Source organism: Gracilinanus agilis, chromosome 3 (assembly GCF_016433145.1).
Source record: "Gracilinanus agilis isolate LMUSP501 chromosome 3, AgileGrace, whole genome shotgun sequence".
NCBI classification, from domain to species: Eukaryota; Metazoa; Chordata; class Mammalia; order Didelphimorphia; family Didelphidae; genus Gracilinanus; species Gracilinanus agilis.
Window position 1 is genome coordinate 300101367 of NC_058132.1, and position 19633 is coordinate 300120999.

The 19633-nt window shown below is 34.6% G+C and overlaps 1 protein-coding gene across 1 annotated transcript in view; it reads left to right on the forward strand.

The window, feature by feature from the left end:
• The window catches only part of NCKAP5 (NCK associated protein 5), a 926355-nt gene that overhangs the window by 433424 nt on the left and 473298 nt on the right, over positions 1-19633 (forward strand). The window lies entirely within an intron of this gene.

Consider the following 19633-nt stretch of genomic DNA (forward strand, 5'->3'; position numbering starts at 1 on the left):
ACTGTGATGTTTCAGCTAATTCAGACTCTCCTGCTCTTTATTTGCCCATGGTGACCTGCTAACCAAACATCAGTGAGTGAGAGAAAAAGAGAAGAAGAGAATGAGAGAGTTAGAGACAGAGAGACAGAGATAGAGAGAGACAGAGAGACAGAGAGAGACATACACACACAGAGAGAAAGACAGAGAGAAAGGAATTTATTTTGTTGGTCTGTACTTAGGCAACCAAGAAGTACTATAAATAGCTTGAGTCTTTGGTCCCATGATCCAATTAACTCTTGAGGATGGTTTCAAAACCTTTGAAGGAAAAAAAAATATCTAAGAAAGAAATGTCTTGAGAATAGTTTCAATAACTTTTGAGGAAAAAAACTTGCCTAGGTGGAGGCCGTTGGGCCTATGCTACTGTTACCATTGCAACAATTCTCTCATAAATGTTAAAGAATTAAAAGTGGAGGGGACCTAAGCAGGTATTAATTTCAGTTCTTGTTTTTCATGGGCTGTAGTAGCTCTAATTCCCTAATTTTACCAATGATCAAATGAAGTGGCAGAAAGGTACAGTGCTATATAAAAAGTCAGATATATTAAATGTTAGAAGCAGGATCGAGCTCCAGACTTCCCACTCTAAATCCTGTACTCTTTGTTATAAAATATACTCCCGGTATTTCTTACTTTAAAAAGAGAGGGCAAAGTTTTCTATAATTTAACAGACAAGGATTTGATTCTTTTTTCCCCTCTTACTTTCTTCCTGATTCTTTCTTCCCTTCTTCTTGTGTTACCTTAGACAAGCTACTTTCCCTTCCATGCCTTATCTTTTGTACTTGTAAAATCAGAAAAAAAAAATGATAACTTGTTTCATTTGCTCTCTTGAGAGTATTTCTAATGAGAATAAGGTATGAGAAGCTATTTTGAATGCCTTACAAGAAAACTGTAAATCAACAGAACTGTGCTATTCTTCAACTTATGACAAAAGGAAGATAAGGCTATATTTTTCCTGAGCGGCTGAAGCCTCTCACTTTCAGTTTAAGAGAAAGCTAGGATCAGGATTAGACAATTTAGTTTTGGTTTTCATTTAGGCCAAAAATCTATTCCTAGTTAGCATGGTTAAGGGGTTGGTTGGAGTTAACAGTGTAAGGAGGGTTAGTTTATGCCACAGTGCTCAGTATAGTCATTTAACATGCTGTCAAAGCACCTGGTATACCCAAGGTAATGAGAGGGTTTATAGAAATGCAGAGATCAATACTTTAACAAATGTGTGTCTAAGCCCTCCCAGGCTATTACTTATACAAGGCCATGTTCTATTTTTCACTGAGTTTGATGGGAACGATCATGTTATGCCAGCAATTTAAAATAATATGGGCATTTTAGGTGACTTCAAACCAAGCATTTCTTCAGAATAGTTGTCATTTTGAGAATATAAGCAAGGAGAGGGCAGATCTTACCATGCCAGCACTTGTCTAATTGAGATGTCTCTATAGTTCCTTTATTGATTTAAAGGGCCTAAGACACACAACACAGTAAATTATTTTTATATGCTACAGGGTCATCTGCTGTAAATCATGTTCCAATTCCCCACAGATTTAAGGTACACAAAAGAAAAGACCTCTGCCTTCACTAGGAGAGGAAATAATCACACTCTCAGAGAAGAAAAAGAAACTTGTTATTTGAGCATACTGTTCTTGATGATACTTTTTTAATTTGATAATTTTTCTTATGTAAAATTTCATTAAAATGGAAAGTTCAAGGCCAATTACATTCAGGAAACTGAATTAAATCAATAAAATATTTTTAAGTATATATAACAGATAAGATAATTATACAACAATCTGAATACATCTAATGAACCATTTCTGATATACTTTCCCATTTTAATCTTATATTTTTAGATTATTTCTAGTTATATTTATTTGAGCAATTCTATTATAATAATTAAAGCTTTTGTGAAAGACTTGTGATCATAGAACACGAATGTAGTACATCTTCCTAGAACAGCCAACTTCGAAGTGATCATTGAAGATAAGTTCTCTAATGTAAATCACTTTATTGGCAAAAAAACTTTCAAAGAACTTCAGTTTTTACCACCTCACACTTAGCTGACTGGCCAATATGGCAGCAAAGAAAAGTGATAAATGTTGGAGGGGATGTTGCAAAATTGGGGCACTAATACACTGCTGGTGGAGTTGTGAATTGGCCCAACCATTCTGTAGGGTAATTTGGAATTATGCCCAAAGGACTTTAAAAGACTTCCTGCCCTTTGATCCAGCCATACAACTGCTGGATTTGTACCCTAAAGAGATAATAAGGAAAAAATATTTGTACAAAAATATCCATAGCCACAGTCGTTGTGGTAGCAAAAAAATTGGAAAATAAGGGGATGTCCATTGATTGGGGAATAGCTGAACAAATTGTAGCATCTGATGGTAATGGAATACTATTGTGCTAAACGGAATGATGAACTGGAAGAATTCCAAATAAACTGGAAAGACCTCCAGAAATTGATGCAGAGCAAAAGGAGCAGAACTAGGAGAACATTGTACACAGAGACTGATACATTATGGCACAATCGAATTTTTCTGCTAGCATCAATGCAATGATCCAGTACATTCCAGAGGAACTTATGAGAAAGTACGCTATCCACATCCAGAGAAAGAACTTTGGAAACAGAAATACCAAAGAAAAACATAGAATTGATTACATGGTTCGTTGGAGATATGACCAGGTTTTGACATTAAAAGATCTCTACTGAAAATATTAATAACATGAAAATAGTTTTTGAACAATGATACATGTATAACCTAGTGGAACTGCTTGTTGGCTTTGGGATGGAGATGGGAAAAGGGGAAGGAAAGAACATGAATCATGTAACCATGCAAAAATCTTCTAAATAAATAATTAAATTTAAAATAATAATTTAAAAAACCCTCAGTTCTTTTTCTGTTACTGAAATAGTTACGGTAATTCTATTTTCTAAGGGTTGTCAGTTTGGTTTCAAATGAAGGCTAACTGATAGTGAGGCAAATTGTGAGTAATGGAATATAGTGACTGTAGTGACAAAACCACTTGGACCTTGTTACTGAGAATCCCTATAAGTAAATTTTGTTATTGTTTAGTTAATTAGCCATGTCTGATTTTGTTACCCAATTTGATTCATCATTTGCAAAGATACTGGAATGGTTTGCCATTTCCTTCTTCATCTCATTTTACAGATGAAGAAACTAAGGCAGTGATTCCCAAAGTGGGTGCCACTGACCCCTGGTGGGTGCTGCAGTGATTGGGGGTATGGTGATGGCCACAGACACATTTGGGGGCGGTGAATAACTGTAAGGGGGCACTAAGTAACATTTTTTTCTGGAAAGGGGGCGGCAGGCCAAAAAAGTTTGGGAACCACTGAACGAAGGCAATTAAGATTCAGTGACTTACCTAGGATCACACAGCTTTTAAGTGTCTTGGATTTAAATTCAGTCCTTCTGCCTCTAGGGTTGGCATGATATCAACTAGTAAAATAGTACTGCTCATTTCCAAATGGCATGAAGTTGATGAAAAGGAACTTTACATTATATAATGTTCTTTCAAGTTGGGCAGCAGATACTATAGCAATATATGTAATGAGATATACAAAACAGTGTTATTCTTTGTACAGCTAGTGAACAGAAGAGGACTTGAAAAGCATAGATATACAAACAAATAGTATATATACATACATATATTTATGTACATATTTGTAAACTTGATTTGGATTAATAGTTCTAATCTCCATCCCATTGAATGCTTTTACCAGAAAAAACAGATTTGCATTTCCCTCTACCATACCACATTGGAACTATTCTGGTGAAGGTTTTTTTTATTGTTTTATTTTTATTATCATGCAAAACATACTTCCATGTTGGTCACTGTTGTAAGGGCACACTCATACAAAATCAAAACCCCAAACTAAAACCATAAAGACACTGACGTGATTGATAATATGCTTTGATCTGTATCTATCCACCTCCAACAGTTCTTCCTCTGAAAGTGGGTGGCGTTCCCCATCATAAGTTTTTCAGGATTATCTCAGATCACTGTACTGCTGAGAATAGTCAAGTTTTGACAGTTGATCATCTTACGATATTGTTATTACTATGTACAGTTTTCTACTGGTTATGCTTATTTCTTTCTATTTCAGTTCTTACAGATCTTTCCAGATTTTTCTGAAATCATTTCTTATTGCAAAATAATATTCCATCACTGCTGATGAAGTTATAATCCACAGTGAGATGATTACTAGATGAGAGACTCACAAACCACAAAAATGCCTGCGATCTCACTGCTTGGTGTATGTGTCCAGATTATTTTAGAACTGGCTTTGACTAAGGTTGATATATCAGATTTGGCTCAGGTCATTCTTCTTCTTAAAGGGAACCTGAGGAAAAGGAACAAAATTATAGGCATGAAATCAAGCAAGGGAAGCAAATGCTATAATACTGGTTGCCTCAGAGCAATGGTAGAAGTTTGAACAGTGGCATACCTTGTAAAAGGGATCTGGGACCATTAATAGTAAAAAACAATAACCTAAGATCAGATTGCACATCATACTAAACAGGTAATGATTTCCTAGCCCTGGAAGGAATTTCACAGGGAGGTAGTGAGATCTATCCTCACCATTAGGGAGTGAGAAGAAGTTTGCAGTCCCTCTCTTCCCCTAATTTCACTCTATTCCACTTGATTTTATTTGAGTACTAGAATCTCCATCCCTTCAAGAGAAAGAAGAAAAAAAAAAAAGAGAAAGGGTCCAAGCAAGCTATTTCCTAAATGGGATAGGAAGATAATATATGAGCAATCACATATAGAAGTCACATGAGTCCTCTCCCTCCAAGGAATGTAGAATACAAATTATGGAAAAAACACAAAAAGGTCAAATGAATATTAATCCCAAGTTCTGGGATAACACAGACCAAACTCAATCTTCAGAGTGCTCTTCTGTTTTAAGGCATGTTGTCATCTAGAACTTTACCTAGTAACCTTAGAATTTGGCCCTACTCATGATTTATATGCTCTATAAATATATTTATGTACTAATCTAAGAAATACTAACTTAGCATTAACTCAATATCACCTAAGTCTACAGGTGTTCTAAAATCAAGGGGAATCATGAATTATCTTGGTGGGATGAATTTTAGAATATTATTATTTGCATAAATGCATGCATGTACACATATGTGTGCATATATGTATGTGTGTATCCGTGAACATACTTTGTTATGTCATGTATAAAAAGAACTTCTTGATGAGGAAATCTTTTCTACCAGTACAGATCTGTAACTGCTGTGTTAACTACAAGTTAGAGTCTCTGAAAGTTACCCTGGTGCATTGTAAAATTAAAAGACCTGCCCAGGTTCACATAACCAGTGTGTATCAGAGGTGGGACTCAAACCTAGGTCATCCTGATTCAAAGATGGAGTCTTTGCTGCTTCTGTTCATTGCCATGATGATAATAATGATAATACATAGTACTTCCTTATCTCTGCCTTCTAGCGTCCTTTGCCTTCTTCAAAACATAGTTCAAGTGCCTAATCTCAGGTGCTATTGCTCATGCTCCTAAAATTTCCTTATATTCACTTTGAAAACATTCAAAATATTCTTGAAAACCAACAGCTTTAACAGTTAGATTGCTGTGCTCAGAACCAATAAGCCTTGGCTTCCAATCCCATCTCTAACACTATAGGTAACTCACTTCAACCTTTAGTGCTATCAGTATCTCTGAGAATATAAGTTGCAGCAAAAATTCAGCCCTACACTGGTCGAGATATTTTTTTATTAGGGATGTCGTAGTTCCAGTCCCTATCCTTTCCCTCATTTACATATACTCATATATGGATATGTCATCTCCAAAATAAAATATAAGCTTCTTGAAGGCAGGGACAGTTTCATTTTTATGTTTGTATCCTCAGCACCTAGTATGGTGCCTGGCAAATAAATGTTGCTTTAATGTGCCTTTTATTGAACAATCAGTATATGTATTGTCCATCATCAATGTGCCCAGTAACAGAACAGATACAATTCAGAACCAAGCATAACATAATAGTCCATAAAAGAACATAGAAATAATTAGTATCCACGATCAAAGCATCAAATGTAAGAGAGTTAAGTGTATCACTTACTGCCTGGAAATGTTTAATGTGGTTTATGTCTATACACAAGCATTTTGTGGAAAGCTAAGTAAAGCAACTTACTGAAGTTTCTTTGTGGTTACTAATTGACCTCAGATGTTAAAAATTAGTTGAAAGGCATTGAAATCTTTGCTCCCTACATATGCAGTCCTTTTCCAAAGCTGCTCTGACCTTCTCCTCTTACACTGTTATCCATTGCCTTGTAGCTATTTCTTTGCTTACAGGGATTTCTCATATCACAGTCGATTGCTATGGCTAAGTGCAGTCTGCTGCATGCTGAGCTTCAAGGAGACTTAGAAGGAGATGATTTTTACTGCTGAACTACTCACTGGTTGCTGCTTCCATTACTGGCTCACTAAGATTTTATGGAAACTGAGGGTATATTTTCTGCTGCTATTTTGAAGCAGTGGGTTCTTGGTATCAGAATCTGTGCCTCTGTGTGTGAGGGGGCAGGAAGCCCTATATATGTAAACTAAAGAAGACAATCTGCCTTGAAATGATCTACCCACATACATTTGCCTTCTTCTGGCTGATTTGTATATTAAAATGGTGTGGGAAGGGTAAAGCATGACAAGATGGGCAGTGTGGTCAATTGGCCTTTGGAGAGTCAGTGGTTGTGTTATTCTTCTACTTCATTCATTTCTCAAAATGTTCATCAACTTTCCCCTACATTGGAAGTCTTCTATCCTGAGCACTGTGTTCCTCTCAGTGAATCTGGAGGGCAATTTCATATTGATTCGGAATTGCCGTTTCTATAGTGCCAGCAATATTTCTAACTGAAGTGTAGTATAAAGTTGGACCTCTCATTGGTGTATCTGTGTAAATCTTCCTGAACTTTAAAATGACAGAATAATGTTGGTTTTATGATAAATTGTTTTTAAAATGCAGCAGATGGAAAAGAAGTCTTTTTAATGGCAATTTCTTAATGCCTGGTTAATGTAACTGAGTCATATTTTGTTGTCATAAATGATTTTTTTATCTCCAGTATCTAGGCATTAGCTTACATAGAGCAGTGGAGGGAGGAAGGACAATAATGTTTAGAATTGGAAAGAGAGGTCATATATTTTATGTTCCCAGTCATTGACTTGTTAAGAACAAGTCCTTTGGCATCTTCATTTCCTAGTTCATTCATTTAAAACAATGGATGATCATCTATATTCCTTGTTGACTTACCAAAAAGTGAAAATTAGGTAGTCATTACTAATATGAGATGAAATACATATAGTGCTTTTAAAGTTTGCAAAGCACTTTTTTACATTTTTAATTTGAAGTAACTTTAATTCATTAAGATGATACTTAAAAATGCCTCAAGTAATCAGCATTAGAAGGGTGCTTATAATAGTCATAGCTATAATTTATATATGGTAAGACTTGCAAAGTGATTTATAAATATTATCTAAGTTTATCCTCACAACAAAACCTGAAAAGTAGGTTTCCTCAGATGAGGAGACCAAGGTACATTATACATTAAATACATTAAATGATTTGCCCAGGGCTATACTGCCAAGAAGTCTCTGAGGCTGTATTTGAATTCAGACCTTACTAAAGCTAGAGCCAGAGTTCTCTCACTGCACCATATATAGTTGCCTTTTGTTATCAAAATTGTTCCAAGGTTAACTTGAATGGTCCTCAAGAGTCCTAGCTTATAGCTCTAGCTATAACACTAGAAGCTGTGTCAATTCAGACAATTCTCTCAATCTCTCTAGGTCTCAGTATCCTAATATGTAAAATATATGTACTGGATGGAATGTGCTCTAACTTTCCTCTTTTGAAAAAAAATTTCTGGATTTCTTCTAATGCCATCTATACCATCCATGCCATAAGGACTGTGTCCTTTTTGGAATAGCATCTAGGAGTTTTTTGACACTGTTTTATTTGGGTCATTGAGGATTGAAAGATTGTCAGACACAAACTAGATTCTTTCTATGGACAAACAAAATAAAATACAGGGAATCCTGACTTTCAAAGGGGACTCAAAAATATTTCAAATCTGAATAGAGTCCTACACATTCTTCTCTCTATCTTTGCCCCAATTTTGGCTTACCCTGATCATGGGTGAAGAAATCCAGAACAAACAGAATGTTACACTTTACAGCTTTGATATTATTTAAAATCACCAGTGTGCAAAAGTATACAAGGATAAAAGTAATGACAAAAGCCTGTTGTTTCTTTGGCAAATTACTGATATTAAATCCAATGTAAATTGACAAACATTTGTACTACGCCCAAGATGTTGTGTTAGATGTGGTGAATGTGTGAAAAACAAACAAAAACAGTTCTTATCCTCAGGGACCTTACATTCTAATGGTGGAAAGGAGATCCATTAAACATATAAAGCATCTAAGTATTTATATCTAGAGTAATCAGGAAAGCTTTCCTATAACAGGTATCATATGAACTGTCTAGAAGGAATGGATGTTTAGGAGTTGAGTTAAGGAGTTAATGGTACACCAGTGGTATAGCTTATTCTGATGCATACAAGTATCAGTTTGGAGGGAATAACAAGTAAGCTAGGAATTAAACCAAAAAATTGTAAATTTTTCCAGAATTGTCTTTGCTGAGTTTTGTCTTTTAAATCATATTGACAGATGTTATTTTTTAATCATTTGTTAATCTGGCAAATTATATGCATGATATAATGCCTTAGCTTAAACTGGTTGCAAGATTATTCCATTGTGATTTTTGAAGAAAAAAATTTCCTTCATGTAACTAGTATATGAATTAAAAACTCATATTGTTAGTCATTAATCATACACATTTTAGGAATTAGCCTCAATCCATGCCTTAGTAGTAAAGACAGGTTTTTAATATAAGAGCAAATTTTTGTTCCAAATGCCATCAATTTTAAGAAGACCTACTCTTCATTATTGATTTAGAGGTGTCCTTAGAAATAATCTACCTCAACTCCCTCCTTTCTAAAATTAGTCTTCTTTAATTTAATTTTTATTTTTATTCTGATCTTTACAAACAGCAATAAACATGACTATTTTCATAACTATTTCTAAATGTGAAGAACAGAAAGAGAATCATAAATGATGCCTTGAATCTAATGCATGTAGCTTATTTTATGAGTAAATATATTTAACAACCCTTCCTTTTAGCATATGAAGGACCAACTTTTCAGAGTAATTAAATGGCTTGGACCACCTACCTCGCATAGCAAGTATGTAGTGAAGGTAAAATTCATACAAAAGTTCCCGAGCTCTGGATTCAACATTTCATCCCTACCACCATCTTGTGTTCTCTTCTGTGATTCACTTTGAGATCCCATAATTAGTAAAACAGACACATAAATGTGTGTGTTTTTGTGAATGGGAACATATATGTATATGAATACCCAAATATACTTATGCAAATTTATAAAAGATCTATACTTTCAGAGTGGGAAATCCCGCCTAAGTACACAGAGGTTAAGGAATTTAGGTAGAATCATTCACATTATAAGATTTTCTTTATTCCAAATCTCGCATTCTCTCCCCTATAATATGTGACTGCTTTCATCTTTTTTGGAGGGGGGTGGTGCATTATGAGACCTAGTTCTGTGATTTCATCAGTGTAGACAAACATGGTGTTTCTCCAATTTGCTAATAAGGACTACCCTTATTTCCTGGGATTCAGAGAAGATAAATTATAATAAAATAAACCATATACACCTGAAAGGATTTGAACTCATATCTTTTTTATTAAAAGACCAAACCTATTCTATCTCATATAGGAAGTTTATGTGCCTGTCTAAATTGTTATCAACATTTTCCATGAAGGGTGAGCTTTTCCTTTTTTTTTTTTTATTTTTGGCTTTTGTTTTCAAGATGACACAAAAAAATAACCATAATGAAATGGTCATAATGGAGCATGGCTGTGCTCTTTCAATTAAATTATCAGGTAACTAACAAATTGACAGACATTTTTATCAGGCAAATGAGTAAAATTAAATATTCATTAGTCTTTTCAGTGAAATAGCTAAAATATTGAAAATTGAAGTGATCTTACCCTATTCCTTTGGTTAACAAAGACAGAGCTGTGTACTAGGACTCAACTCATTGGCCATACCAGTCCACACTTCATATCCTTTGCTGAGCATCATAAATTGTATTTTTTGTGAAATGTTTATAACAAGGTTTCATAACTGTAAGACTGCTGAACAGTCAGAGTCAGTTGTGCTGGAATAGACTCATAAACAGCCTATGCCCCCACATAGTTGATGGCTCTGAAAAACTGTACGGTGCTTAGCAACTTGTGAGTACCCGATAAATATCCATTAATGATGATGATAATGATTTAAAACTGTGTCTAGGTTTCCAATAACAATCCAAACAGAGGACATCATTCATAGTAATTGCTCTCTTTGGTTGACTAAATTGGTTGACAAATATACAGGAAGCTGATTTTGTTTTTCTTATTAAAAATAAAATACATTTTCCTGTTTCTTCTGTTTTTCTTCAATCTGAAGAATTCAATATGCAGACCATGAAAATGATGCATGCCATAAGCACCAAAAAAAATTCTTATTGATGTTGCTTTATAAGGGTTATCATAGAAAGGCTGATAAAAGAGCTAACGGGCAGGGTTATATATGACTTTATAACTCCTATAGTACATAGCACAATATTTTGAATATAATAGGTACGTAATAAATGTTGTGAGTTAATAAACAATTCTCTTTTTATATCAGGCTTAGACAAATGTCCTAAACAGCAAGACAAAGAAATTTGTTTATATGAATTTGTTTATATGTGTTTGTCTGGAAATGTAAAAGATTTAATATCAGCAGTTGTTATCCATTGTGAAGGAGAACCTTAGGAGATTCTGGAATAAATATTTACTGAGTGTCTTTTCAAATATAATAATATACCTTTCATAAAACCTAAGCTGTCCTTGCAAGGAGATGGTTGAGGAGAGGAATCTGGATATCTTTGGATTTGTGATATAGTTTTCACCCCTAAAAGATGAGTTATCTATTTCAGAGTACTCTTTGGAAGATTTCCTCCTTGAGGACAGTAAAAGAAGCTGGGAGCATTTGAAAGAGTACTTCTCGTTGAAAAAAGTTCATTCTCAGAGAGTATTTTATTTATGACCCTCAGATAGTGTTTATATCAGTCTATCTATGAATGTGTAGGGGATAAATCTAAGAGCAGCAATCCAAACAGTGAAGATTGTTGTTTTGATTATTATTTTGGTCCGTTGGCAGAACATTTAATAAATTTTGTTCTGATAGAGTAGATCTCTGAGTGCTTATTGTAAATACAAGAAAGAAACATTATTTGAAACTCTTTGTTTAAATAGTGAAAAAAATAATTCAGTTAAGATTTTTTTGTTTATTTATGTCTACATCTGTTGTTGCTGACAAACAGTCTATTATGGATACTTGTTGTAAAGAAAGTGGAGAATTAGCCATATTTTATTTAAGGGACCTGACTAAGGAAATGTGTCATAATTTTCATTAAATCACATTATCTTCTCTTGTGAAAACAGGGATAATAATACCCATATTTATTCTGTCAGTCAAAAAATATTTATAAGCACCTCTTGTGTGCCAGGAACTGCACTAAGAACCATCTTGATTCTGAAAAGTTCTTGAAGGTCAAACTTGTCTCTACAGAATCTATTTCTACTTTGTAATATTAGAGAATCAGTTCTGAGTGACATCAGTGAATATCTTCTCAGGCATCTTAACTAACAAATTGACTGGAATTGATCAGATGGACCATGTAACAATCTAGTTCAATACATTCAATTTAATGAATGTTTATTAGGTGCTATTATGGGCCATGCACTGTTCTAGGTGCTGGCTTCAGTCAGAAATGATAAATTTGCCATGCTAGTGATTTTTGTTACATATACATACTTCTCCATTAGAAAGTAAACTCTTTTGGGAAGAAACTGTTCCATTAGGGTCTTTGCATTGTGCCTTTGTGTGTGTGTGTGTGTGTGTGTGTGTGTGTGTGTGTGTGTGTGTGTGTGTGTGTGAAACTAATAGCTTTTAATGCATTTTCTAACATTTTGAGAGTCCTGTGTATCCTTCCATTTTTTTTAATGAAAAAAGCTAACCCATACCTAATTTGTACTTCCTACCTTGAGTGATTATATAGGAGCTAGGAATTCAAATAATCAATTTTTGGGGGTGGGGAGTACCTATACAGGTTTTTGAGAGTTCCTAGTCTCATGGGGATGGCCAAAGATCCTAAGAGAAAAAAATACCATCCCCAAAGGACTGAATCCATGCTTTTGTGATACCAAAGTCTTGAGACCAAGAATCAGAGCAAGGCCTGAATCATGAATTACACCCATATATTTTCACTTTATTTTTCCTAATGTGAAATTGAAATTTCTGAGTGATAAAATTTGTTTGGTCTCCACAGACAACCTAATGAAGATATCCTGGACTGTGTAAAATTTCCAGTATATCCAGTTTGACCATTATATTAATCAGATCTCCAAGAAAACACAAAAAACTTGACTTCCCTTTGTACTGTTGCAGACAGAGCCTAAGAGGTTAACATTTTTAATAATCTTTCCACCTAGACACTCTTACTCTTCCTTATAAGAGTCAATTTCTCACTAGTCTTGGGGGGACCTAAGTTTGACAGGGGGGAAAAACAGAAAATGACAATATTGATTTCACTCCATTCCATCTTCACAAGGCAAGTTCATATAGAGCTTGCTTCAATCTGACTTCCATCATTCTGTGGTATCATGAAAAGGGAAAGAAAGCCCTGGTTTTGTTTTATTTGTTTATTTATTGTTGTTATTCTGAATATCAAGTCAGTTTTACTTTGAACCCTTTTCCTAAAGCCTAGAAGTCACCTTTAGTGCCAGGAACATTTTGAGAATTAATTTTCTTCCTCCTAACAATTCAAAATGTTGTCAAGAGAGTCCCTAGTAGAACAGTAATATATTAGTATAATTCCAATATGCATGACATATATAACACTTACAAGTCTATTGCCATTTCACAAGCAGCCTCCAAAAGCACATGAGATGTTATCAGGCACTACAATACAGCCTATGCTAATAGATTAGATTTGAACTGCTCCTGGATTCTATGGATGCTGATTTTTTAGGTAAGCCTGATTTAGTGAGGAAAATAGCTTGACATACTTATGGCATGTGGAAATTGTCAAGATTTTGAAAGCTCTGACTACTGCAAATACATTCATAATCTGATGGAGTCAAGATAAATTAAAAGTAGTATCTACATTCTTAATAACAGATCAGTTTAATTAATAATAATCATAAGTGAAATTTAGGAAGAGCTCTAAGTCTTGAGCAGCTCATAATACAATGCCTGGCACATCAGAGATGCTTATCCATTATGACTGACAGATTGTACATTATGTCCTCGTTTTATGCCACCAACAGACCCTTTGTATGAGTTGAAAAATTACACATAACAGTGAACTCCATTATTTAATAAGTATTTCTTATATGAACATACCTAGACACTTTATGACTTTTTCTTAGTCTTATCAGAGTTACCAGCATCATTACTCTTGTATTTTGGGGTCATTATTATTAACTAAATTGTGTTAATGAGACAAAGAAAAGCAGACATGACTTGTTACAAGCAAGAACTCCTGACAAAGACTGATGTGAGAGCTAATTTTTGGTGAAAAACAAAGTAATGACTCACACTAACAGTTCTTGGAGTGAAAATGAGTATGATTGGGTGAACTCCTTGGAGACATTAAGTATTTCTAAAAAATAGTGAAGATTTAGGATGCAATTATTATTTTTTATTTTACATATTCTTCTGCCCTTTTTTACAATTGCCAATCATATCTATCTGAATTCACATGTGTTGAGTTTGTATAAAATGAGATCTTACTGTATTGTTTTACATGTTTTTACCAATGAGGAAGCATGTTCAGAATTAAGGAGATTGTCTGTGATTATATAGCTAATGTTTTGAAGGAAGAATTCTAAGCCAGGACTCTTAAGTATCACTTGGAACTCTTTTAAGCCTTGAAACAAAAATGTTAAGAAGGAACTTGTTGCCCTTCATAAGTCATAAAATCAACATATGTTCATTTTCGATGAATCTGCTTCAAGGAAAACTAGAAAATATGCTCTATACTGTACATTAATAATGTTTGCTAACAAGAACATTCTCTATCCTCCTTTACTTGAACTTATTCATATATTTATTCTCTATTTGTAATATTTGATGGCAATTAGGTAATGCATTATTTTATTCATCACTAAAGCTTCATTTTAGTCTTACACTCATAAAATAGCTTATTAATGAAGCTCATAAACTCTCAGTGTGAATAGTTTAGATCCAAATAACATAAGGGAAAAAAATTCTAGTGGAAACTAACCAATCAGAAGTAGCTATGGGAGCAGAGTGAATTTCTAGGAAAAGAAAGTTGCTCTGGGAAGGAGAAGGTATTGAGAATCAAAAATGGAAGCCAGGGAAAAAATGAAAACCTTAGTTTCAATTCTGGCATCAACATTTAGTGCCTGTATGACTATAAATCACTTGTTTACCCTTGTATAGCCTAAGTGTAATCATTTCTAGAATGAGGACATAGGACCAGGTGATCCAAAGGTTCCTTCTATGTCTAAATCATGTGATCTCCTTTTATACCAAAGTGAGTTACAGAATAACTTTTTTTAAAAGAAATGAGCCTTCAGCAAGTATTTAATTAAACAAATTTAGGGACATTTTAGCTGAAAGCCATATTATATAAAAATGAAACATTAAAGAGTCTTGTATGTTTCTGATAAAATTTCTTAAAACCTATCTTTGTTGATATAGCAGAAACTTAAATACTGGATAGGAAACCAACTTTATATCCCCTATTATGTAACTCCTGACACATTCCATCATTGTCAAATATTGTCATTTCTATGTCTATAGTACTTCATAGTTGTCCCTCTTCTGAACTCAGTCACTGTCCTAATATAGACCCTCATCACCTCTTTCTTAGACTATAGCCATAGCTTCTTAATTGATATCTCAGGCTTTAGGGTGTGTCCTCTTTTATCCAATCCATCCTTCACCCAAATACTACATTTATATTTCTAAACACACCAAGGATGCTATTCCTCCTGAACACCCCATCCATCCCTGTGTTGGAGGCTTGCTAAGCCTCATTAGGGGTACATATCCACCTTTGATGTTCACCCTATACCCAATTCTCACCACAAGAAGCTAGCATATAGTGGCCGCACTCTGGTCAAACCATCTCAGCAAATGGGCTAAACTAGATTGTAGGTAACCAACAGACCTCAAACTTGTCGATGAGTTAGGGAGGATGTCTACCTCAAGCATGTGAAGACTTCCTCAGGTAGAATGAGCTAATAAGAACAGTACCTTGCAAAAGCCATGAAGGTAGCTGAAGCAGGTACTGTGGAGCACTTAGAGTTGGTAGAAATCAAAGAGACTAAGGTTATCCATTGCATCCCAGGTCTTTACCAGTCATCTTTTGTTCTGTCACTAGACTTTGAGGTTTTGGAAGAGAAAACGAAGCCAAAGGTTTTTTGCAGCTCTCCTTCATAGAAACCCAACTCATACAAGTAAAGACAATCTTTGTGATGGCTTTGGTTCTCTTTGAAAATAAGGATGAACATTCTACAGTAGAAGTCCTATCTTCTTACCTTTTTTTCCACTCTCCCCTATCTCATCACAGTCAGCTACCCCTTTCCAACACAAGAAGCACCAATATTTCTCCCTCTCATCTTTAGGATAAAATGCAAAATCCTGTGGCTTTTGAATATATTGTCTATTTAGAATCTGACATGATTGGTAGTAAAATAATTATTAGTACATTGGGCCTGGAATTTCAATGATACTATATGACCCTGAACAAGTCACTTAACTTGTTTGCCAATATCCTCAAATATAAAGGGGGATAATAATAGTACTTATTCATCAAAGATGTTGTGAGGATAAAATAGGGTATCTGTAAAGTATTTAGCCTAGTGTATAATACATAAAGCATAAGTGCAAGTTTGTGTTTTGCTACTAACTAGATGTAGGATCATTGGCAAGTCACTTTTCTCAAATTTCAGATTTTCATATGTTAAATATAAAGACTAAATGTGCTCATCTTAATTCTCTATTCTGAAGGATTTTATAAAATAATTCTTTTTTTTGATTACCATAAATACTGGCATAAAAAATATAGTATGAACTTCTATATATCCAATGTTTTCCATTTTGAATAGAAGGGAAGAAAGACTGCTGTGTGAGCAAGTGTTTCTGTAAGAAGAGATGGACTATGTGAAGATCAAAGCAACCAAGTGGAAATTCAAAGGTGTTGAATTTTTAGCACTACTTGCAACTCATCATACACCTCTGGAAACCTTACTTCACTGCTCTGTTGTTGACTATTTTCATCTTTATGTGAAGAGGAGAATCATTGCTGGCAGTCTGAGTGACTGAAAGCAGAATAGAGGAAAATAGTGAATCCTACTAAATTGACAAGATTATTTTCAGGAATTATAATAAAGATTTCCAAGGACTTTGTAGTCTACAAAATAAAAGGACAAATTCCTGCTACCTAGCATCTTTTTCTTTCCATTTTTTCTATTGTATTCTAAATTATGCCAATTGGTTGACTTTCCACTTTATTTCCACCTGTACTTATGTATCTTTCATTTAAACTTTATGTTGATCCCCTTCATTGTGATGCTACAACCCTACCAGCCCTTGGTCCTTCCACCCATCTTTCCTTCCATTTTCATCTTCACCTAAAGCTTTCCAAACTCCTAAAGGATTTATCAGCTGAAACATATAATATTTTACAGAATGAATGAATCTTACAGATGAAAAAAGTTTCAGTTTATATACCCATATCCATAATGTCATTTTATTCTTACAGAGTCCTTTGTGGAAGATATTGCTAGTATTCATATCCCAATTTTCCAGAAGTAGAAGCTGAGCCAAAGAAAAGTTAAATGAACCAACTTTGTTTGATAGGTTTGATAGGAAGGAATTTTCATGATTCAACACAAAGGATTTCTTCTTTAGGAGACCTTTACTGGTCTCCCCCATTCCCCAGCTGCTTATTTTTCCCCCTTTACTTTTTCTATTCCATATGTGCCTTTTCTACCTATTTATATGCAGGGTCTCCAAAAAGTCTTAGTGTTAAGCTTTTAAAGCTAAAAAAATAAGCTGAGAACTTTGGAAGTATTGTACATGCTGTATGTCTCATTAAACTATAATTTAATTGAGGATAGGAACTTTTTTCTTATATTTCCCTTTGCATCCATAACACTTTGTACAGTGCCTGGCACATGGATAAATCTTTACTATGCAGCTAATTGTCTTTAAATTCAATACTCCATACCACAGAGTTCAGTCTAACTCATATTTGAACAGAAATATTCCATTCAAAATTTGTTACAAGTAGTGACCCATCCTTGACTTTAAGGTCTGCAATGATGGAGAACCTCCTCTTTCTTGGTTAAATGAACTTCCCTCATTTAACTTTGGAACAGTTTTAATTGTTAGGAAGTTTTTCATTATATCAACTGATATCTGCCTTTCTATACCTTCTAGTTCTATCCTCTGAGACAAGCAGATCTATTCGAAACTTTCTTCTGCAGGTCAAATTTAAATGCTTGAAGATTGCTATTATATACTCTTTCATGTTAAACATTTGTAGTTTATCTGATCATTGTAATTTTATTGTTGCTTCTAATTCTTAGATTCCTAAACTATTGGAGCTGAGAAGCAAGGCACACATCACCTGATTCAAATGACATTATTTTAAACTTAAGGAAATCAAGATCCAAGCAAGGTCATACAGTAACTAGTGGCATGCCCCTTTGACTGACTATTAGCTAATCCTTTCCTTGCTATGCTCCATTTGATGCATATGATTGGTTTGTTTTCTCGGTGAGATCATTAGTTTCTGATGCAAAGGAATTATGTCTTGCACATTCTGTCAGTACTTAAAACAATACTGAACACATGATAGTTGTCTATAGATTAAATGATTTTTTATACTTGATAGCTAAATTGATTGACTGGTTATGGAGCCAGCTTCACCCCATAGGGATTGTGCTATGGGTGTACCCATAAGCCTTACTATCATATTGAAACTGTTGCCCTAATTTATTTTTTTGAAAATTTTTATTTGATTAATTGATTTAGAATTTTTTCCATGGTTACATGACTCATGTTCTTTCCCTCCACTCCTTCCCCTCAACCTTCCCATAGCCAATGAGTAATTCCACTGGGTTTTACATGTGCCATTGTTCAAGACCTATTTCCATATTATTAATATTTGCATTAGGGTGATCTCTTAGAGTCTACATCCCATCATGTCCCCATCAATCCATGTGATTAAGCAGTTGTTTTTCTTCTATCTTTCTGCTCCCACAGTTCTTTCTCTGGATGTGGATAGCATTCTTTCTCATAAATCCCTCAGAATTGTCCTGGGTCATTGCATTGCTGCTAGTACAAAAGTCCATTACATTCCATTTTACCATATTGTATTGGTCTCTGTGTACAATGTTCTTCTGGCTCTGCTCCTTTCACTCTGCATCAATTCCTGGAGGTCTTTCCAGTTCACATGGAATTCCTCTAGTTCATTCATTCCTTTTAGCACAATAGTATTCCATCACCAACAGATACCACAATTTGTTCAGCCATTCCCCAATCAAAGGGCATCCCTTCATTTTCCAGTTTCTTTTTTTGCCACTACAAAGTGCAACTATAATTTTTTTTGTATAAGTCTTTTTCCTTATTATCTCTTTGGGGCATAATCCAAGCAGTGCAATGGCTGGATCAAAAGGCAGACAGTCTTTTAAAGCCATTTGAGCATAGTTCCAAATTGTTGCCCCAATTTAAAAGAGCTTCCTGTCTAGTGGAATTCACCTATACCTCCAAGCAGTTCTCCCTTTCAACTAGGAATAATCCTGGGTAATGGAAAATAGAGTGAGAAATATCATTTTCTGTGTACAAGAGGATGGAAAAGGGGCTTGGATTGTGAGTGCTTTAGCACAAAGGGTAAACAATCAATTCTTTGGGTGACTATATTACTACCAACATGATTCTGTTTCATGAACACCTGCAGGGGTATGGTTGGTTTGAGCTAATAGGAGGCTCTAGTTCTTGACAGAGAGATGAGTAATGTGTATTGCTTTTTGGGTACATTTCTTATTTGCTTTTAAGCCTCCTTGTATCAGGTCCAAGGAAATGAGTAATTTGCATCAGCCACAGGGAAAACTGGAATAATTTATTTACTTTAATGCTTACATTTGCATGTATGAGTATGTGGCTACTTTGTACAGTAATTGAATTTGTGATGCCGGATTTGTTGTTTTTCTCCTGAGTTCCATTTTAGGATTCTTTGTAGTTGGCTAGAAAATATTGTCATTTGTTCCTTTCTAAACAAAAAGGAACTATTCAGTTAGAACCACAGAGTATGCCTAGTAGAAATAGTGTTCAATAGTTATTTTTAAATTCCATAATCACTTTGACAAAAAAAATTAAAAAGAAAAGTTTGAAAGAGATTTTTAAAAGATATATCTTGAAGTCA